Raw genomic sequence first — 24847 nt, forward strand, 5'->3', positions numbered from 1 at the left:
TACCCATACAAAGATAGCTCTGTAACTCATTAAAAAATTGGACTATCGTGAGGTTTTTTATTTTAAATTAGTCTATACGGATCTGATCTAGATGTAGGAACTCAAAATTATATATACATTAAAATAATATATATTTAAATCCGTGCTTAAATGATAATCTATCTAAAACAATCATAGTAAATTCGTAATAGCTTTCGAATGGGTTAAGCTTTTTTAGTTATTTTTTTTATTGGGATCTTATTTAGGTGCAAATTTTTGTGGCCCTAGACAACATGGGGCCATCAGGGCGACTCGTGGAAGTCAGAAACTACCCTGGTTTTCCCTTGATATGCAGGGACAAAAACAATGATTCTTGTCCATAATTATCCAATTATTCTTCATATTGGGCCTGAAACTTTTTCTATAATCGAATTAGTCTGATTTATAACAATCCTAAATTGACGTAAATATATAAACTATAATTAAATAACGTTTTAAAGTATTAAATAGTGTTAAAAATGTGCCAATCACAATCTCTAAACTCATAAAATGTGAATAATTGGCAATAATAATTGTTTTAGTCCCTGTATACCAAGGAAAAACCAGGGTAGTTTCTGACTTCCACAAGTCGCCCTGATGGCCCCATGTTGTCTAGGGCCACAAAAATTTGCAGAGGGGTTGAGGAACACATAAATAAGATCCCAATAAAAAATAACTAAAAAAGCTTAACCCATTCGAAAGCTATAACGAATTTACTATGATTGTATTAGATAGATTATCATTTAAGCATGGATTTAAATATATATTATTTTAATGTATATATAATTTTGACTTCCTACATCTAGACCAAATCCGCATAGACTAATTTAAAACAAAAAACCTCAAGATAGTCTACTTTTTTAATGAGTTACAGAGCTATCTTTGGATGGGTACAAATGTACCACGGTTATTGATCTACGTATACTTTTTTGGTTATTGACCGTAGGGTTAAAAAAACAATTTGTAACGTTCCACTTTTCTAAATAGTTTCCTCTTCGTTTGTTTATTTGGTTGTCGGGGTTTTTTATGCTGTCATCCTCTTCATCGTCGTCGTTGTCTCTAAAGCTGGCTACAAGTTGATAACAACAATCCCACACACAGATAGACAGACACACACACACACTCAAGTCACACATAAATCCATGGATACTCCAATAAAGCATTTCAATGAAGACTCTCAGGGAAAGTTCCACGGGTTAGGAGGCTAATTTGGTTTTAGCAGGATATTTATTTTTTTGTCATTCCGGATGGATAACCCTCCGGTTGAAATGTGAGGTTTTTCTCCAGGAATGTTAATAATTTGGGATTTGTTTAGAATGTATGGGTGTAGTAGAGGAATTTAAAAAGTTTGGAGGAAAAAGTTTTGGATTTTTTTCAAATACAATTGTTGGGTAATATCTCCACTACAACATATTATACTTGACAATGATGCGGAAATATATTTCAGCGGTCATCACGGGACGTGTGTTTATTAAAGAATATTTTTTCAAGGTCCAGCAGAGACGTGGATTTATTAAAAAAATATATATTCAAGGTCCATCAAGGGCATGGATTTATCAAAGAATATTTTCCAAGGTCCATCAGAGGCTTGGATTTAATAAGGAATATTTTCCAAGGTCCTACAGAGGCGTGGATATATCAAAAATATAAAAAAATCACAGGACCGCAGGGACTATTTTTTTTGTATAGAAAAAAATCGACAGGACCGTGGATTTAACAAAGAATATTTTCCAAGGTCCTTCAGAGGCGTGGATTTATCAAAAATAAAAAAAATCACAGGACCGCAGGGACTATTTTTTTTTGTATAGAAAAAAATCTAGACAGGACCGTAGGGACTATTTTTTTTTTGTATAGAAAAAATCTCGACAGGACCGTAGGGACTATATTTTTTTCGTATAGAAAAAATCTCGACAGGACCGTAGGGACTATATTTTTTTCTTCGTATAGAAAAAAATCTCGACAGGACCGTAGGGACTATATTTTTTTCGTATAGAAAAAAATCGCGACAGGACTGTAGGGACTGATTTTTTTCAAAAATAGAAAAAAATCTCGACAGGACCTTAGGGACTATTTTTTCGTATAGAAAAAAATCTCGACAGGACCGTCGTAGGGACTCATTTTTTTCGTATAGAAAAAAATCTCGACAGGACCGTCGTAGGGACTCATTTTTTTCGTATAGAAAAAAATCTCGACAGGACCGTCGTAGGGACTGATTTTTTTCGTATAGAAAAAAATCTCGACAGGACCGTCGTAGGGACTGATTTTTTTCGTATAGAAAAAAATCTCGACAGGACCGTCGTAGGGACTGATTTTTTTCGTATAGAAAAACATCTCGACAGGACCGTCGTAGGGACTGATTTTTTTCGTATAGAAAAACATCTCGACAGGACCGTCGTAGGGACTGATTTTTTTCGTATAGAAAAAAATCTCGACAGGACCGTCGTAGGGACTGATTTTTTTCGTATAGAAAAAAATTTCGACAGGACCGGCGTAGGGACTGATTTTTTTCGTATAGAAAAAAATCTCGACAGGACCGGCGTAGGGACTGATTTTTTTCGTATAGAAAAAAATCTCGACAGGACCGGCGTAGGGACTGATTTTTTTCGTATAGAAAAAAATCTCGACAGGACCGTAGGGACTGATTTTTTTCGTATAGAAAAAATTCACAGGACCGGAGGGATTATTGTTCATATAGAAAAAAATCACAGGACCGCAGGGATTATGTTTTCGTACAGACTATTATTTCTTATAAAAAATTGCAGATCCTCTTTTTCGTATAGAAACAATTCACGTGGATAAAAATCGCAGTAGGGACTATTTTTTCTATAAAAACTATTCATAGAACTTTTTTGTTAAAAAAGGTTTAGCAAATTTTTTCTATAGAAATAAATCACAGGAGCGAATGGGAGTTTTTTTAAAGGTCCTACAAAATCTTCTAGGATTAATAGTGTTTCGAAATCATTTGAATAGTTCACTTTACGTCAAAACATGAATTGAAGAGCCAACATTAAAACCAAAGAGCTCTATGTTTCTGTTCCCATTTTCCCTTACTATACCAAACCAGGACTGCGCAAAATCCGCATCAATGTCTTCCGAAAAAAAATTCTCTTATAACCATACGCAAATCTCCACTTCTGTCACGATGCTTCATACCTTACAGGCATTTTATGCAAAGAGCTATTATGCCAATCTGTTTCAAAATTTAGAATCCTTTCAGTCATCCTGTGAATAGCACGCAACACGCTTTTGTGTTTTTTACGACACTTCGGCTCGAAAAAAATCGTTTTTATATTTACGAGTTTTAAAATACCATCTAAAGATGTGATTTTGTTACTTACAAATTTGTTAGACAATCACCACGATAAGGGCGAACTGAGGAGCTGGAGCGGAAAATAAACAAAATATCCCGATAATAAAACATCAAGTCCATCACAAGGACATAAAAAAGCTATCAAAATATTGTAACGCTCGTAAAAAGTTAACAAAGGATTCCACTTACATGCTCCTGCGGAATTCATGGTATAGCCCCTAAGATACCATCATCATTATCGGTTTCATTGTCAACAACAGCCTCAGATTTGTCACCCGCGCCATGTGTCTTTATATGGGTGTTGCTGAACATTTAGTTGATATATTGACTTTTTGTGTCTGTCGAATGATTGAAATGTCTATTTTCGTATTGATGATGACATGTGGCCTCACCACAACAACAGCAACCAGCCTGCAGGATGAAGAGGATGTTGTTGTCACGGGTGATACCACAATCCAGTCGGGATAATAATGCATCTGCTGTTAACCATTGATACTCTGATGACACGAAGTACGTGTTCAAGGACTTTGAAGGATAACACAAGTCAAGTGATTAACGGTAATCTGGTGTTAAAACAATGTTTTTTTTCCTGTTTCCACATTCGTCAACAAACGTACGTGAGTAGTCGTCACTCAACTGCGAGGCACATGCTGGCACAATCACACACACGCACACATCCACACTCTCACACACAGATTAATGTATAAATAATAAATTTAATACAAAAAGTGAAAAATAAAAAATAAATAAAAACCATGCAATTGTTGTGGAAAATCTGTTGTGTTATTTTTTGTTGTAGTTGCATTTGTTGTTGTGGCTGTTTTCGGGGTTAAAACCAACGATTACTTTTTGAGGTTGCCTTGCTTGTTGTTGGCTGGTTAGTTGGTTGGTTTTTTGGCAGCCTTTTGTTTGTCTGGCTTCCTGACTAAAGTTGGAGAGCTGAAAATGAAAAAAAAGAAATACCGCATCAAGCCATAATTCAGCCATATAAAAATTAATTTAAGTTTTTTTATTCAATGCCACTGTAAACGCCGCAGGTTGTCGGTTGAACTATATGATGTATTGTGGGTGCAAGCCGCAAAGGCGGGACCAGTCAACATGAGTGGCAATGGCTGTATTTTTTTTTTTATGATATAGTAAAGGACTAGTAAATATGTTTCTCATCGGTGGAAGATCCTATTCCCCCGTTGCAAGTGCTTCTGTCCTACGTCTCTGGTTTATGAAAAACCTTGATTTTCTTTTCATCAAAAACAAAACCCGCAAAATGTTTATATATTAAATCTTTTTTTTTAACTTGCAAGGAATAATAACCTACAAAGAATTTAATTTGTTATTTATTCGGGCAGAAGAAAAAAAATCGCAGATAGTCAAAAAAAAAAAAAATATATATATATATATAGCCAGAGGTAGAAGCATCTGTGCGACGAAGTTCTGAGCTCCCAAGTTTTGTTTTTCTGTAACAAAATAGTCCCCGACAGTCCTGTGATTTTTTTTCTATAGGAAAAAATAGTCCCTGTCCTCTCCAAATGTTTTTCTATACGAAAAAAAATTCCCTGCAATCCTGTCCAAATTTTTTTTCTATACGAAAAAAAGTCGCTGCGGTCCTGTTCAGATTTTTTTCTATACGAAAAAAATCGTCCCTGTGGTCCTGTCGACATTTTTTTCTATACGAAAAAAATAGTCCCTACGGTCCTGTCGAATTTTTTTCTATACGAAAAAAATAGTCCCTGCGGCCCGGTGAATTTTTTTTCTATACGAAAAAAATAGTCCCCTAAAGGGTCCTGTCGAGATTTTTTTCTAGACAAAAAAAATCAGTCCCTACGGTCCTGTCGAGATTTTTTTCTATACGAAAAAAATAGTCCCTACGGTCCTGTCGATTTTTTTCTATACGAACAAAATAGTCCCTACGGTCCTGTCAATACGAAAAAAATAGTCCCTACTGTCGAGATTTTTTTCTATACGAAAAAAATAGTCCCCACGGCCCTGTCAATGTTTTTTTTCTATACGAAAAAAATAGTCCCCTAAAGGGTCCTGTCGATTTTTTTCTATACGAAAAAAATAGTCCCCTAAAGGGTCCTGTCGATTTTTTTCTATACGAAAAAAATAGTCCCCTAAAGGGTCGAAAAAAATAGTCCCCTAAAGGGTCCTGTCGATTTTTTTCTATACGAAAAAAATAGTCCCCTAAAGGGTCCTGTCGATTTTTTTCTATACGAAAAAAATAGTCCCCTAAAGGGTCCTGTCGATTTTTTTCTATACGAAAAAAATAGTCCCCTAAAGGGTCCTGTCGATTTTTTTCTATACGAAAAAAATAGTCCCCTAAAGGGTCCTGTCGATTTTTTTCTATACGAAAAAAATAGTCCCCTAAAGGGTCCTGTCGATTTTTTTCTATACGAAAAAAATAGTCCCCTAAAGGGTCCTGTCGATTTTTTTCTATACGAAAAAAATAGTCCCATAAAGGGTCCTGTCGATTTTTTTCTATACGAAAAAAATTGTCCCCTAAAGGGTCCTGTCGATTTTTTTCTATACGAAAAAATAGTCCCCTAAAGGGTCCTGTCCTACGAAAAAGGGTCCTGTCGATTTCTTTCTATACGAAAAAAATAGTCCCCTAAAGGGTCCTGTCGATTTTTTTCTATACGAAAAAAATAGTCCCCTAAAGGGTCCTGTCGATTTTTTTCTATACGAAAAAAATAGTCCCCTAAAGGGATTTTTTTCTATACGAAAAAAATAGTCCCCTAAAGGGTCCTGTCGATTTTTTTCTATACGAAAAAAATAGTCCCCTAAAGGGTCCTGTCGATTTTTTTCTATACGAAAAAAATAGTCCCCTAAAGGGTCCTGTCGATTTTTTTCTATACGAAAAAAATAGTCCCCTAAAAGTTGTGGATTTTTTTTAAGAAAAAAATAGTCAAGGGTCCTGTCGATTTTTTTCTATACGAAAAAAATAGTCCCCTAGAAGGTCCTGTCGATTTTTTTCTATAAAAAAATTAAAATGTTTTATAGAAAAAAAAGGGTCCTGTCGATTTTTTTTATACGAATAAAAAATATAAGATTCTTAAGAAGATTTTTAAAGAATATTTTTTTGAGGGTACACAATGAGTGAATTCTTCAAGGTCTACAATAGGCGTGGATTTTTGAAGAATATTTTTTCAAGGTCTATAGAAAGCGTGTTTTTTTTAAATATTTTTGAAGCTTCGATGAAAGAATGTTTTCAAAAATATTTTCCCCGTGGGTTAAACAAGTCGTTGGTTATTTAAAAAATATTTGTAGGCCTCTGTTTGTGGTTGTATGGAACGTATGAGTATTGTCGTTACTTATACGACATAGTATTGGTGTATTGCAGGCAACAAGAAACTAAATGATTATTTTAATACATCATTTGCAGACCTATTGTTATATTTTGCTGATAGCTAAGACTGACTTAATCAAATCTTTAATCTTCACATATAACTGCCGTGCCTCACAACGTCATTTACGATTTCAAATGTTGGGAATTTTTCATAAATACGAGGTGACATTTGTTGCGAGTGAAAAGGGTAGGGGTAATTCGCAAATTATGTTGTTTCCCGTTTTTGTTTTTGTTATTGTTTTTTGAAAAGGAACCACAAAAAGGCGGTGAAAATATTTTGACATGTGATGGATCAGCAACCATAACTGATAATGGTTGGGTGTTAACAAGGACAACATGGACGAGCAAAGAAGAGACAGAGATAAATTGGAAATCATAACATGGCAACTGAAACAAATGCACACACACACACATCAAAAGACAAAAAACACAACAATTTCATTACCCATTTAATGTTCGAGTTAGGGATAAGAGGGCAGAGGAGAAATGTTAGGGGTACAGCTGTCTGGAACCATGTCATGACCTATGGTGCTCCCCACTTAAATCTGTGCGTGGGTGTGTTAACCCATATATAAAGTGATATTTGGTGTGGGGTTAATTATCCTGTACAGAGAACATGAATCCCTTTATCCCTTAAAAAAAAGTGAGTACACACTTCATGTTATCCTGGTGTTCCGTTCAAGTGTCTCTGACAGAAAACCCCGCTACCCCTTGCTTTTCGCACATACATCATTCTAGTCTATTCGCTTTGTGTGTGAGTTGTTTTTCCTCATTTCCTCTGTACATAGGCTGGCTGCTTGGCTATTCATGGAAATGGAAACCCACTTCAAAGTCTAAAAAAATAGACATACACAAAAACAACAACCAAAATACCGGGTTATGTACACAGAACCGGAAAAAACAACAACAAAACTGAAACTTTTTTCTCCCCACGCAGACAACATCTAAACAAAATATCGTCTGTCTGTCTGCTGCATGCCTTCCTGTCTGTCTGGACCTTTGTATATATGTATGTAGGGGGGTGTGTGTGTGAGTGCCAGAGTGTTTGCCCCCGATGTTTGTACAGACTCTACTACCACTTGCTTATTTTGTTAGCTGTGATTTAGTTTTTTTCTTCATATATTTACACCGGACTGCTTTATTATTGTTGTTGTTTATCATGTGTTCATGTTGTTTTTGTTGTTGGCAGTGGTTAACTGCAAAAAAAAAATGTTCCACCACAAAGACTCAGACGCAAATAAAACTTACAACGACGGCATAGGGGGCCCCACATGTACCCATTTGTCAGGATTTAGCTTAGCGTCAGGACGGAAAAAAATAAAACACCAAAGCAACCAACAACAATAAAAACGTTTTTGATTTCTTTCTCCCAAATTGCACTCACGTTTTATTTTTTAGTGTTCCAGTTATTTGATTTTTTGTTTTTGTGTTTTTCGGTTTAGGGTTTAACCTTTTTTTGTGGAGGATTTTTTCACACATGTCGTTGTATTTTTATATGTTATGGGAGCTGAGATTTTTAGGGAATTAGAATTTCATGTGTGTAGCAGAAATGTTTTTGATTTTAATTGGCCAAAAGTGGTTACATGGTAAGACATAAATATGACTGGTAGATTTTTGGATAGTAAAAGGTAAAAGGCACTTGTGATAGATGGTCTAAAGGAATGTGTAGACCTGTGGGGCTTCTGGTCACACCAGGCCACATTGTGGCCTACAAATTTATATTTTTAATGGTTTATACATATCTATAGGACACTTCTTGTTAGCCCCAGAGACATACAAATAGCTTTAGGAAATTTTTCGCCGGCGCATCTGGCGCATCTATAGCTCCTTTTGCTCACAATGATCCCCCAGCCATATTTATGATTTACCATATAACCACTTTTCGTTAATTAAAATCAAACAAAAATTCTCTAATTCCCAAAAAATCTGTGGTGACCAAACCTTGTCTGTGAAAAATTTCCAATAGAAAATTGTAGGTGTCTGAGGTAGACATCTGAGATCCTATCGATCGAATGTATTGCTTGAAAGCGTATGAGTGCTGTCAAAACGTATACGCCATGTTATCTATCTAAGAAAAATTGCCTATAAAAATGTGTAGGGCTTTGAGTCTTATGAAAAACTTCCTACAGCAATTGCTAAGGCCTTTGAAGCCTACAAACATTTTCTTATAGTAATTTGAAGCCCTTTGAGATCTTCGAAACATTTCTTATAACTACCAAACATTCTCGTTGGAGACGTTTGAGTAGATCAGCCTGAGGTGGCAGACATTGGCCAAGTAAGACTCTGGTCGTTTTGGATCGTAGATCCACCTGTCGTGAAAACGTGTAGTTCTTCGAGGCGTATAATTGTTGACATAACTTATACGCGTATAAATTATAACAGCTACGCTTCATAGTACCACAGATTCCAAATTTCCTAAGATTCTATAAATCATAGGAATTCTACACAAATTTTGTTTTTCAGAGGCCTACAAAAATGTGTAGGGCTTTGAGGTTTATGAAAAATTTCTTACAGCAATTAGTAAGGCCTTTGAAGCCTGCAAACATTTTAATTTAGGAATTTCAAGCCCTTTGAGATCTACGAAACATTTCTTATAACCAACAAATATTTTTGTTGGAACATGTGGGTGGATCAGCCCTATTGCGTTTAGACAATGGGCTGAGGTGACAGACATTGGGCAAGTAAGACTCTGGTCGCATTGGATCGTAAACACACCTGCCGTGGAAACGTGTAGGTCTTCGAGGCGTATAATTGCTGTCATAAGTTATACGCGTATAAAGCGTATGAGTACCACATATACCAAATAAGTAAAAAATGAGACCCACTAATTTCCAAATGTAAAGTTTCTATAAACCTTAAGAATTCTACACGAAAACATTTTTCTACCGATTTTTTGAGAGACCTCTATAGGAAATTTTCATTGGCCTAATTTTTAGAGGCCTACAAATTTCTGTAGGGAATTTTTCTTAGTTCTTAGAGGTCTACAAATTTCTATGGGAAATTTTTCTTAGCTTTCAGAGGCCTACAAATGTCTGTAGGATAATTTTCGTATGCTTCAGATGCCTACAAATTTCTGTAGGAATTTTTATAGACCTCAGAGGCATAAGAATGTCCATAGAAAATTGTTCGTAGTTCTCAGAGGCCTACAGTTTTCTATAGGATTTTTTTTTGTAGGCCTTAGTGGTCTACAATTTTCAAAAGGAAAATTTTTGTAGACCCCAGATGCCTACAAATTTTTACAGGAAATTGTTTGGATCGTAGACACATCTGTCATGGAAACGTGTAGGTCTTCGAGGCGTATAATTGCTGTCATAACATATACGCCATGGTTTCGCTATAATACTGGCAAGCAAATAAGAGAACCCATGTACGAGTATTTTCATGAAAGTATATAGTTTATAAAAATCCACGCATTTTCATATAACAGCGATAAGACCTAGAGTCTTCTAGGTTTCTTTATTGCTCGGTCACAAGCATATTTCACACTTGAAAATAATTTTTCAATAACACACCTACCACATTATACATATGTATGTGAGCATGTGGTCAGACCACATATTTTCTCAAAATTTTCCCATAAAAATGTGTAACCCAAAAATTTGCACACTAACATATCTTTGTTTTGTCATTATTAATTATTTGCTGAAACACCGCAAAACTTATTTAATTTCATCTAAAGTTGAAACATATGAACAGGCAGAGGGCGAGAGCAGATGATAATCACAGAGCCTCGTATGACCTCTTATGCATCATCGTCGTCGTCATCATCATCATATTACACAAGCATTTGATAACCAAAATTCTATGAAATACCGCAATGTTCTAGATTGGATGTGCTAACCGAACACAAATACACACGCATACGCACACAGACGCACTCATATTTTAAAACAAACCCATTACAACATGTGTGTGTGTATGTATGGTTAGGGTAGCATTTGGAAGAGGACAAGCGGCGATAGTCCAAAGTTTTATGTTGTCTATTTTTGAAATAGTGTTTATTAAATTTTAAATACATATCGCAGAGACCGAAACAAGAAATACAGGCAATGACCGATAAAGGAAATTGTAGAACAGTAATGTGACATTTATACAAATATGGGCTTTGAGGAGTTTCTGAATTTAGCCTAAAGATATAGTAACATTTCCTTTTTTCAATTTTTTTTTATTTCACATTTTTTCTATTCCATTTATCTGGAACCATCTGTAATGGTTTGTTTACAAATGTCGACTAAAATATGTTTATCATAGCTGTCATAATGGACTAATGTTTCACTTACCCCGAAAAATTGCAGTTGAGTTGTGTGTAAAGTAGAGATAAAATTGTAGCTTAATTTTCAATGCGCAAAAGTTATGCTGTCAAGCGTATGGATCTGTAATCATTTTTGGTGGCAATGCTACCAAAAAGGAGGACAACATTACTGATAAGCCTTGGGGATTTTTGGAACTATTGTTTGTCAAAAATTTAAATTTTATTAAATAAAAATATTATTAAAAGGGTGGTACGGAAATACGTACTTAAAATATTTATAATTCTTTTGGACATGAAGACCAAAAAAATCTACATAATTCGGTGAGGTTTGTAACCTACAGTTTTATGTTTAGTTGTTTAATTGTACATTCCAACACAATAGCGTATAAGTTATGACAGCACTAATACGCATCAAAAATGTTTAGGCCTCTGAGTCTTTCTACAAAAATTTGTAGGCCTCTGAGTCTTTCTACAAAAGTTTGTAGGCCTCTAAAAAACAGGCCAATGAAAATTTTCTATATATGTTTCCCAAAAAATCGGAAGAAAACTATTTCATATTGAATTTTCTGAAGACTATGAACAATTTTCTACACAAAATTATTGGACAAGGAAAAATTCCCATCAAAAATGTTAAGGTCTACGAAAAATTCTCTAAAAAAAATGTGTATGGCTCTGAGTCTTGAAACCCACAAACATATTCTTATAGTAATTTGAAGCACTTTCAGATCTACGAAACATTTCTTTTAACTACCAAATATTTTTGTTGGAACATGTGGGTGGATCTGCCCTATTGCGTTTAGACAATGGGCTGAGGTGACAGACATTGGGCAAGTAAGACCCTGGTCGCATTGGATCGTAAACACACTGTAACGTGTCAAAAGCCACATACATACCCATCATAGCAACAACCTCGCATGACGTCCCCGTGAGTACTAGGAACGAGTGCATAGGCATTTGCTCTCGCCACCTACTCTATCATATAATTATCATTTACGTTGTGACTCCGCAAACTGAAGTATTTCACTTTCATCTACTGCGGGCGGCTTGCCATTGCATAGGCTTGCTATTTTGTGTTGTGGATGTTCATTGCACTAACGATCATTCACAATTCTTTTGTGTGACTACCCATTGTGGCGGCTACATAAATACATCCACACAGAGACTTCGGTCTACTGTTCCACACAGAGGCTTCGGCTTACTGTTCCACACAGAGACTTCGGTCTACTGTTCCACACAGAGGCTTCGGCTTACTGTTCCACACAGAGGCTTCGGCTTACTGTTCCACACAGAGGCTTCGGCTTACTGTTCCACACAGAGACTTCGGCTTACTGTTCCACACAGAGACTTCGGTCTACTGTTCCACACAGAGGCTTCGGCTTACTGTTCCACACAGAGGCTTCGGCTTACTGTTCCACACAGAGGCTTCGGCTTACTGTTCCACACAGAGACTTCGGTCTACTGTTCCACACATAGGCTTCGGCTTACTGTTCCACACAGAGACTTCGGTCTACTGTTCCACACAGAGGCTTCGGCTTACTGTTCGTAGTTAGATATAGTAGATTGTACGAGAACTTAGTCAGTAAGCAACTACTAACATCGTTCCCGATTACCGTTAAATCGTCGTTGCCGATCATCGTACTGACACCCGACAACCATCATTCCCGATCACCGTCAAAGCATCGTTGCCGATCATCGTGCTGATACCCGACAACCATCATTCCCGATCACTGTTAAATCGTCGTTGCCGATCATCGTACTGACACCCGACAACCATCGTTCCCGATCACCTTTAAATCGTCGTTGCCGATCATCGAACTGACACCAGATAACCATTATTCCCGATCACCGTTAAATCGTCGTTGCCGATCATCGAACTGACACCAGACAACCATCATTCCCGATCACCGTCAAAGCATCGTTGCCGATCATCGTGCTGATACCCGACAATCATCATTCCCGATCACCGTCAAAGCATCGTTGCCGATAATCGTGCTGATACCCGACAGTCATCATTCCCGATCACCGTTAAATCGTCGTAATCGCTCCTGATAATCACCAGCATATTAAACCATCCGAAATCAATTATTTGTATCGCATATTTATATAAACACACTAGTATCAAAATCAATAAACATCAGATTTTTAACCCCAAAAGGGAGACACTAGTCTTTTCAATCAATAAGGTTTTGTGGGTCCTTATGAAGACCTTGGACAAGACTGGGCTTACCTCAGCCGACGAGAAAACCACGTTACAACACCTGCCGTGAAAACGTGTAGGTCTTCGAGGCGTATAATTGCTGTCATAAGTTATACGCGTATAAAGCGTATGAGTGCTCATACGCTTCATAGTACCACAGATAACACATATGTAAAAATGAGACCCACTAATTTCCAAATGTGAAGTTTCTATAAACCTTAAGCATTGTACACGAAAACATTTTTCTACCGATTTTTTGAGAGACCTCTATAGGAAATTTGCATTGGCCTAATTTTCAGAGGCCTACAAATTTCTATAGGAAATTTTTCTTAGTTCTTAGAGGTCTACAAATTTCTATGGGAAATTTTTCTTAGTTCTCAGAGACCTACAAATGTCTATAGGATAATTTTCATATGCTTCAGATGCCTACAAAATTTTTTGTTGGAATCTTTATAGACCTCAGAGGCATAAAAATGTCCATAGGAAATTGTTCGTAGTTCTCAGAGGCCTACTGTTTTCTATAGGAATTTTTTGTAGGCCTTAGAGGTCTACAATTTTCTAAAGGAAAATTTTTGTTGACCCCAGATGCCTACACATTTTTACTGGCAATTTTTTGGATCGTAGACAAATCTGTAATGGAAACGTGTAGGTCTTCGAGGCGTATAATTGCTGTCATAACATATACGCCATGGTTTCGCTATAATACAGGCAAACAATAAGAGAACGAGTATTTTCATGAAAGTATATAGTTTATAAAAATCCACGCATTTTCATATAACAAGGATAAGAACTAGAGTCTTCTAGGTTTCTTTATTGCTCGGTCATATAAATATTCCACACTTGAAAATAATTCTTTATTAACACCTACCACATTATACATATGTATGTGAACATGTGGTGAGACCACATATTTTCTCAAAATAGTCCCATAAAAATGTGTAACCCAAAAATATACACACTAGCATATTTCTGTTTTGTCATTATTAATTATTGGTTGACACACCGCAAAACTTATTTAATTTCATCTAAAGTTGAAACACCTCTGCCTGTTCATGCAGAGGGCGAGAGCAGATGATAATCACAGAGCCTCGTATGACCTCTTATGCATCATCGTCGTCATTATCATCATCATATTACACAAGCATTTGATAACCAAAATTCTATGAAATACCGCAATGTTCTAGATTTGATGTGGTAACCGAACACAAATACACACGCATACGCACACAGACGCACTCATATTTTTAAACAAACCCATTACAATATGTGAGTGTGTGTTTGTATGGTTAGGGTAGCATTTGGAAGAGGACAAGCAGCGATAGTCCAAAGTTTTATGTGGTCTGTTTATGAAATAGTGTTTATTAAATTTTAAATACATATCACAGAGACCGCAACAAAAAAATACAGGCAATGGCGGATAAAGGGAATTCCCGAAAAAGGAAGGGAACATACATATATGGGTCTTGAAGAGCTTCTGAATTTAGCCTAACGAGTTAGTAACATTTCCTTTTTTCAATTTGTTTTTATTTCATATTTTTTCTATTCCATTTATTTGGAACCACCTGTAATGGTTTGTTTACAAACATACATTAAAATGTCGACTAAAATATGTTTATCATAGCTGTCATAATGGACTAATGTTTCACTTACCCCGAAAAATTACAGTTGAGTTGTGTGTAAAGCAGAGATAAAATTGTAGCTTAATTTTCAATGCGCAAAAGTTATGCTGTCAAGCGTATGGATCTGTAATCATTTTTGGTGGCAATGCTACCAAAAAGGAGGACAACATTACTGATAAGCCTTGGGGATTTTTGAACTATTGTTTGTCAAAATTTTAAATTTTATTAAATAAAAATATTATTAAAAGGGTTGTACGGAAATAAGTACTTCTCATATTTATAATTCTTTTGGACATGAAGATCAAAAAAATCTACATAATTCGGTAAGGAATTTTTTGTAACCTACAGTTTTATGTTTATTTGTTGAATTGTATATATCCACCCTATAGCGTATAAGTAATGACAGTACGCATAAAAAATGTTTAGGCCTCTGAGTCTTTCTACAGAAATGTGTAGGCCTCTGAAAAATAGGCCAATGAAAATTTTCTATAGATGTTTCTCAAAAAATCGATAGAAACATTTTTCATATAGATTTCTCTGAAGACTATGACACAAATTTATTGGACAAAGAAAAATTCCCCTCAAAAATGTTAAGGTCTACGAAAAATTCTCTAAAAAAATGTGTATGGCTCTGAGTCTTGAAACCCATAAACATTTTCTTATAGTAATTTGAAGCTCTTTGAGATCGACGAAACATTTCTTATGACTACCAAACATTTTTGTTGGAAACATGTGGGTGGATCCGCCATATTGCATTTACACAATGGGCTCAGGTGACAGATGGTGGTCAAGTAAGATTCTGGTCGTTTTGGAACGTAGGCATATCTGTCATGGAAACGTGTAGGTCTTCGAGGCGTATAATTGCTGTCAAAACTTATACGCCATGATTGTTTTGTTATCCGTAATATAGCGAAACTATGGCGTATAAATTATGACAGCACTCATACGGTTCATAGTACCACATATACCAAATAGGTAAAAAATGAGAACCACTAATTTCCAAATGTGAATTTTCTATAAGCCTTATGAATTCTATAGGAAACAATTTTCTACCGTTTTGATATACCTCAGAGACCTCTATAGGAAATTTTTGAAGGCCTCAGAGGCCTATTAATTTCTATAGGATATTTTTCGTGGGCCTCAGAGGCTTACAAATTTCTATAGAAAACTTTCCGTAGGCCTCCATAAAGCTCTATAGACATTTGTCATAACCTCAGAGGCCCACAATTTTCTATACGAATGTCTTTAGATCCCAAATTTCTTTAGGAACATTTTCAAAGTCTTCAGAGATTTACATAATTCTATAGGAAATTTTATGTAGGCCTCAGAAGTCAACATATTTCAAAAGAAAATTTTGTGTATGCCTCAAAGGCTTTCAAATGTCTATTAAAAGTTTTCGTAGACTTCAGAGCCCTAAAAATTTCTATAGGACATTTTATCTAGGCCCACAAATTTGTATAGGAAATTTTTCGTAGGCCTCGGGGGACTAAAATTTTCTATAGGATATTTTTTGTAGACCTCAGAGTTAAAAAGAATTTGTTTTAGGCCTACCCGTAGAAAATTATATACATATATTATAGGAAATTTTCCAGACTTTAGATGCGTTATAGGAATTTTGCAACAGAGACAAGGACATTTTTCTTATGCCTCATAGACCAGTTATTTTCTTTAAGCCACAGGAGGATACAAATTTCACAGGAAATGTTCGATAAAAATAAACATACGAGCATTTTAATAGGCCTCAGAGGCCTTCAAGTCTCTATAGAAAATTTTGCGTAGGCATCAGATGCCTACGAACGAAAAGGATATTTCATATAAGAATTTCTTTTGTGGCAGAAGATTACCAATTTGTATAAGTAAATTTTTCGTTAGCCCCGAGACTATAAAATTCTAAAGAAAAAATTTCAAAGACCTGAAAGGCTTACAAATTCTTCTATGAGTTTTTCTTAGACTTCAGATAATATAGTACCACAAATAATATAGTTTCTTTGAGGCTTTATATAAATCTGTAAATTTTTATAGATCTATTTATTCTCCTATAAATTTCGTTATTTCCTTCCGTGTAATATGGAGACACCATGGCGTATAAGTTACGACAACACGTATACACTCCCAAGAACCACAGAAGCCTAAAATTGTCTATAAGGCAGCCTACATGTTTTATATAGTGCACAATGGCCTACAAAAACATATAGGAAATTAAGGAAATCTGTGAAAAATATCCAATAAAGATTTGGTAAAAAAAAGTAGACCTGGAATGTTAGTCGATGTAAGTCTGGATTTATATAGTCAACTTTTTTGGGCAACTCTGCTGCTGCTGCTCTCTTCGATTCTCTTCGGAATTTCTTTCCCCTTGTCACGTTTTATACCTCTCACTTCTAAGAACTCAGCAGAGTTGCTTACAAAAGTTGCATGTATAAACCCAGTCTAATGAATTACATTTCATATATTTATATTTTGTTGCTTCTATTTTCATTTTATATTTTATAAAATTCTGTGTATATTTTAATTCAATTTTATTTATTTTTATTATAAAAATCAAATTGATTCTGATCGCTGTGATTTATTTCAACTCTCTGAATTCAATTTGATGATGATAGTTGTAATTACAAATTATTGTTATTGTTTTATTTCCTGTTGTGCAGCTGTTGATGCTCTTGTGTTGATGATTGATTTCATTTGCCATGATTTTGTATTTCCTCCTCAACTCCCCCTACCTCCCAACAACATACTTATTTGTTTTCTCTTTCCCTTGTTATTTAATTTTGATGATAGATTACCACAACATATGATGATGACCAGCCACGTGGTGTGCGTGTGTGAGTATTTGTTCTTCACATCAAATTAATGATCCCGATACCGGACACGTGTGTTTTATAAATGACTTGGATAATCAGAGCCCCAGGCATTAATGGATGAACGGTTGAATGAACGAACGAGTATTGTAGAATTATTCAGGTATGTTTTGCAGCAGCATAATTAAATACAATTTAATTTTTCTTTTATAATCATTGCACAACACACAAATACATACACAGGCGTATGTACAAATATTGTGCGTGAGAAATTATTTACATAAAAGTAGCTTTACGCATTATTGCAATTATGTTAAATCATGTAAAAAGAATTTGTGCATCATCACGTTGGTTGGGTTCAACGTTTCACTGAAAGGGTATTATTTTTTACATTACTATGTGTGTTCAACGCGGTAGATGTGTTATTGACACCCATTTAAATCACAAAAAATTACAATTAATTGTCAATGATGTGTAAAATGATATTTACTTATGACTGTGGGGCATTATATTTCATAAAAAATGGGCTTATGTGAAATGTTGTGCTAGGGTGCGTATGAGTGGTGACAGAACTTATACGCCATGGTGGTACTGGAGTAATTGAAATAAAATAATATATTTTCTGCCGCAGCAAAATTGTGCGTATGGGGTGGTAAACACACACTCGGAACCTAAGAAGAAAAATTCCATTCCAACTGAAAAGTGCATAAATAATCTTTTTTTTAATGGAGGGTTTCTGAAGACCACAACAAATATCCGAGGCCCACAAAAAATTTTACAAATTCTGTAGAAGATTATAAGCCTCTGAGCCCTATCAACCTATGTAGGCCATTGAGACCTACAAAACATGTTATTATAAATATGTGGGCCTATGAAAAATGGCGTATAGTACCTTGTAGGCCTCTTAAGCTTATAAAACCATTGCGATAAAAAATTTAAGCCACGAAAAATATCCTAGAAAAGTCTAATAGAAATGTTTATGTCTGGGAGATGTATTAAAATGTTCCTAAATACAACGCCTACTAGAAATTGTGTGCACCTCTGAGTCCTAACTTAGAGTGACAATTGAGGCCTACCAGAAAAATCTCAAAGGCAACTTTCCTTCTATAAGTTTTCTGCCAAAATGTGTAGACTATGGGAGTGCTGGCAAATTTGAGTGCTCTGGAGTATAACAAAGATTTCCTATTGAAATACCAAGGCGTTAGATGTCTGCTAATATTGTCCTCAAAACATGTATATGCCTCTGAGGCCTACAAAAATATCCTGTGTGCATTTGAGGTCGCAGAAGTTCCTAAATACAACGCCTACTAGAAGTTGTGTGCACATTTAATTCCTAACTTAGAGTAACAATCGAGACCTACCAGAAAAATCTCAAAGGCAACTTTCCCCCGATAAATTTTCTGCCAAAATGTGTAGACATGGGAGTGCTGGCAAAATATGAGTGCTCTGGAGTATAACAACGATTTTCTATTGAAATACCAAGGCGTTTGATGCCTACGAATATTGTCCTCAAAACATGTATATGCCTCTGAGGCCTACAAAAAATATCCTGTGTGCATATGAGGTCGCAGAAGTCCAAGAAAAATTGTCTTTTGAAGAGGTCTAATGCTTTCGAAAATGTTCCTTTTAGAATTTTGCATGCACCTAAGTTTTCTGAGCTTGAGAACGTATGCGCGTTGTCATAACGTATACGTCATGGTGTCATTACATCCAATAGTATAACCTCTATACATTTTTTAATATTATTAAGAAATTTAAAGGCTTATGTGGGCTTCGTAATATGTCCTCTAAGGCCTACATTAAATTTCCTATAGTAATTTGGAGGGCTACGAAAATGAAATGCCAACATATTTTTAGGCTTCTATCTTTTCAATTTTTTTTATAGAAAATTTTAGGCATTTGAGGCCTACGAAAAAATTTCTTTAGAAATTTGTAGGCCTCTGAGTCTTACGAAATAGTTACTATCGAAAAGTGTAGGTGTCTACAAAAAAATCTATACAATTTTGTGTGTTTTGTTAGTCTCTGAGCTCCACAAATTCCTATAGGCCTCGGAGGCCTACGAAAAATTGCCTATACGTCTTTGAAGGGCCTACGAATAACATTTTATAAAAAAAATTGTAGGCTTTGTTAAAATGTGACCTCCACAACAAATGTCGTCGGCCTCTGAGGCATATGAATAATGCCATATTGAAATTTCTGTTTGTCATATGTAATACAAATATGTAGACCTCTACTAATTCCGAAAAATTTCTTTTAAGTATGTGTAACCCTTTAAAGCTTTCGAAAATTTCCCATAGAACGTTGTAGACCTCTGAGGCATACGAAAAATTTCCTATATGAATTTATAGGCCTTTGAAATACATCAGGTTCCCGAGTTCCACGAACAATAATTTGCTATAGAAAATTCTCCTTTTGAAACATTTTGTGTACGGTCATAAAACCTTTGACAAATGGCGTGCAGAATTTTGTAAACTCCTGAGACGTACAATAATATTTTAATAGAATTTATTAGGTCTCTGTCGTCTAGGACAAGACATTTCTTATTAAGGCATATATATATATATATATATATGTTATAGGCTCTAAAAAATTTAATTTCATAAAAAATAGTTTCTGGGGTTCTTGTGGACGTATACGTGTTGTCATAACTTATACGTCATTGTACCAAATAGTGCGTCAAATCGTATGAGTACTGTCGTACCTTATACGTCGTGATTGCTAAATGCTGTTCAACAAGCGACTGCATATATGGTGGAAATTTGTAAGTCTCAGTGATGTAAGAAATATTTCTCATATAAATTTGTAAGGCTACGCAAATCGTGTAATTAATGTTTCTGTATCCAAAAAGGAAAATATTCCTTATGAACCCAAGCCTCCGAAAAAAATTGTAATGCCATTTTTCAAGTCTCCGAGTCCTATTTCAGTTTTTTTCTAATTTGTTTAATTATTGGCTTTATCATCGAACTTATTTACTTTCAACTATTGAATTATTTGGACTTTTGTAAACGATTAATTCATAAATAAACTATTTAATTGTCAATTAACCATATTGTAATAACGGCTGAACATTTGTGTCAATTGATGTTGTTGTTTGCAATACAAATTGCAAATTAATTTAAATTACAATGACATTGTGGACGGACGGACAGACCCATATTCACATATATACATTTCCATTACAGCTTATAACAATACCATCACCACATATAGACAGACACTTCAATTAATCATTAAATATTTGTTTTTGTTGTGCGAAGAAGAAAAAAAAAACAATAGCGGAATTGACGTGTTATATGTGGTAATTCTTCTTTATTGTTTATTTGTTATAACACTAATGTAACGACAATAACTTCGTAGTTCAGAAAAAATTCCCAGAGTTCTTTGTTAAAATGTAATTAATGGTTTCCGTGTAATTTATTTGTAATGGTGTTAAATGTTCGGGAGAGAATGTAAGGCGTTTAAATATGCCAGCGAGGATTTATAATTTCAAATGGTTTTTCGAAGCGTATGAGTAATGTCGCCAAGTATACGCCACTTAGGGGTTGTAATACATTATTTGTTTTAAATTGAATTTATTAACTTAAAATGGAGAAAAATTTAGTAGAAATTTGTTGTAATCTTAGGTCTATGAAAAATATCCCATAGAACTTTGCAGGCCTCTGAGGCCTTGAACAAATTTCACGAACATTTTCCAGGCAAAGTTTGTAGGTCAAAGAGAGCTGAGAAAATTCCAATAAAAATATGTAGGTGCCTGAGGCCTGAAAAAAATCCTATGGGAATACGAAGGCTTTTGATTCCTACGAAAAATGTGCCCAATACATAATTGAATTTTCAGAGAGAATTTGGACGCCCCTGAGGCCTACGAAAAATTTTCTATAAATATTTTGTAGTTTTAAAATATTCGAATCGAAATGTATAGGCCTAAAACACAATTCACAATATTTGTTTGTTGGCTTCTCGGACTTAGGAAAAGTTTCTTAATGAATAGGTCTGTAGAAATTTGAAGCCCTAAAAATAGTTCATTTGTGGAAATCAGAGGAGTAGTTATAATGGTTTATTAAATTTGTATTTTATGGACTATGAATATGTTAACTGTGGTGCTGGAGCACGAATGAGTGTTGTCATCACTTATACGCTATGGTGTCGTAATATGACATGCAACAACATAAAAAACCTATAGAAATTTTTAGACCTTTGATGCGGATGATTCAAATTCTTCAGAAAATGTAGGGCATCTGCGGCCTACAAACAATTTACTGTTGAAATTCACTTATTAATAGTTTCTTATAAAAATTTGAAGGGCCTCCAAAGCCTACGAAAAGTAACTTCCAAAAACTAATAGGCCTCTGCAGCCTACGACAAATTTCCTATATATAAATTAGAAGGACTTTGAGGCACATGAAAAAGTTCCTATAGAAATGTGTAGACCTCTGATGCCTACGAAAAATATGTTATAGAATTGCATAGCCCACTGTAGGTAGTGGCTCCACAATTTGTTGAAGAAAATTCCTAACTTTTAACTGTGGTGCTGGAGCTTATAGAAATAGGTAGAGTACTGAGGCCTATCAAACATTTATTAAAGAAGTTACGAAGCCATCTAAAACCAACAAACAATTTCCAAAATAAATTTTTAAGTTGCTGTGTCCTAGTAAAAATTGAGGCTATAGAAATTTTTTGCCCCATTAAGGCATACGAAAATTTACATATAGAAATTTTAAGGCTTCTGTGGGCAATGAAGAATTTCCTATAGACAGGCCTCTGCGGCCAAAGAATATCTGTAGGCATCTGATCCCTACAAAATTTGTCTATAGGAAATTGTAGGCCACTGTGGCCTACGAAATTTTTATACCCTACACAACTATGTTGTCAGGGTATTATAGCTTTGTGCTGCACCAAAAGGTGGTAAAGCCGCGAAATATTGGTCCTGGACCGACCCACCTTTAAGTATACCGATCATCAATTTAACTATCGATCTATTCCGTCTGTCCATTATAATTTGTAAACACGATACAGGCCACAGTTATGGACCAATCTTCACAAATGCCTGGCCAAAAATTATCCATCGGTTAATATAATGAAATGGACCAAAAACTTTACGACAAATTATGACCCAAACACCGCGAATTTTTGCACGGAGAAATTAAGTATGCCTGTTTTGATAAAGATCGGCAATATTTAGCGGGTCAAATGGACCCTGACTTTTGTGTGAAAAATTACAAAAAATGGGATATATATTTGCACCTGAAGGTCTTAGACCCGAGAAGTTGATAGCATGTTCAAGAGGAGTGGTTGACCTTTAAATTGATACCAATTACATTGTCGTATGTACTCGGATGCGGGACTTACACATAAATATTTATTATATATAATTTAGTAACCCATTTATGAAACCATCGCTTTGAAATTCTCCATGAGGTTCAAGTTATGGTCACCGACAACGCCTATAATTTTCGGTGATGATCAGATAATAATTTTCGGATGAAGTGGACCGAAAACTTATTTTATTTATTTATTTTTTTTTTTTTGAGTCGATCTATATGCCACAAGCCGAGCATCACAACACAACCCACGGTGAAGGGAATCTGGACAAGTGATTAGACGGGCTGTACTGAATATTTGTAATATTTGTTGACCTATAGGGGGTGCAAATCGAAATATTTACATATAGAAAGTTATTGGAAAGGCTTATGTCGGCCCCGGCATACTGCTCCGCTCACTGGTTTTTGTTTTGTTTTTCTTCTCAGATTTAGAAAAAGGTCTGCAGAAATTTGAAACCCTAGAAAATAGTTCATTTGTGGATATCAGAGGAGTAATTAATGGGTAATGGCATTGTATTTTATAGAAAATTGGAATCTGTTAACTATGGTGCTGGGGAGCGGATGAGTGTTGTCATTACATATACGCCATGGTGTCATAATATAGCATCATAAAAACAACAACATAAAAAACCTATAGAAATTTGTTGACCTTTGATGTTGATGATACAATCAGAAAATGTAGGGCATCTGATTCCTGCGAACAATTCCTAGTATAAGTTTGACTATTAATATTTTCCTATAGAAATGGGAAGGCCTCTGAAATGGGTAGGCTACTGAGGCTCTCTGAATCCAACGAACCATTTCGAAAATAAATTTTAGGTTACTGGGTCCTAGGAAAAATGTGTATAGAAATGTGTAGGCGTCTAAGGCCTATTTTTCTATAGGAATTTGTTGGCATTAAAGCCCCACAAGAATGTTCATTTATAAATTTTTAAGCTTCTGAGGCCTTCGAAAAATGTTTTATAGACATTTGCAGGCCTCTGCGCCCAACGAAATTTTTCCAATAGACATTTTTAGGCATCCGATCCCTACAAAATTTGTCTATAGGTAATTGTAGACAATGTGTCCTACGAAAAATGTTTACATTAATTTGTAGACCTCTGAAGTTTACGAAAATATTCTTATAAAAATGTGTATGCCTCTGAAGCCTACGAAAACTTTCCCATTGAAATTTTGTTGGATTCTAAGGACTGCGAAAACATTATTTTAGAAATTATATAGGCCTCTGAGCCCAAAGAAAAATTTTCCAATTGATATTTGTACAAAAATGGCCTTATAAAAATTTTGTTGGTTTTAAAAATTAATAGGCTTCTGAGGCCATCTACATTGTGGTCCATATTCCTTCCTTATTACACATTCTTGAAACCAACCAAGACATTCTTGGCCACAAATGCAGCATAAATTCGTTAAATATCGCAACTTGACAGTCTTGTAGAGACAGCGAGAGACTGAAATATGCAGTAAACCGTTTGTAAATTCGTGGTTTTAAGATGTAAGTCCATACATGATACGGCGTAAGGTGTCTGTCGACCAGCCAATATAGGCTCATTTGGTTAATTATACTCATTAATTTCGACGGTAAAGTGATCCATGATGGGCGAACGGGACATGTGGGCATTGGAATCAATGCCCATGTGTGTGTGTGTCGGTGTGTAATTGATTCATTGGCAAATTTAATGATTAAGTGGCCCATCTGCGTTTCAAACAGCGATAATAACATACACAAAAATTCACAATGACAAAAACCGCAATACAACTATGCACGACAACACACATACACCCAAAACCATTGTAATTATATTCAATTTATATAATACAATGTATTACACTATTAACCACAATCACCAATATATAAAGGACAATGCATATTAAAGGATTAGGAAAAGGAAAACGCAAATCTGAGATTCTTGAAAATGCCCAAAAATCTTCTTAAACGAAGTATTAATGTTCTGGAATCCCCGTGGCGTATTAATTATGATAACACTCATACGCTGA

The sequence above is a fragment of the Musca vetustissima genome, unplaced genomic scaffold (genome assembly GCF_032173495.1).
Source record: "Musca vetustissima isolate MV318-11 ecotype Yass unplaced genomic scaffold, APGP_CSIRO_Mvet_v1 utg10360, whole genome shotgun sequence".
In the NCBI taxonomy this organism is placed as follows: domain Eukaryota; kingdom Metazoa; phylum Arthropoda; class Insecta; order Diptera; family Muscidae; genus Musca; species Musca vetustissima.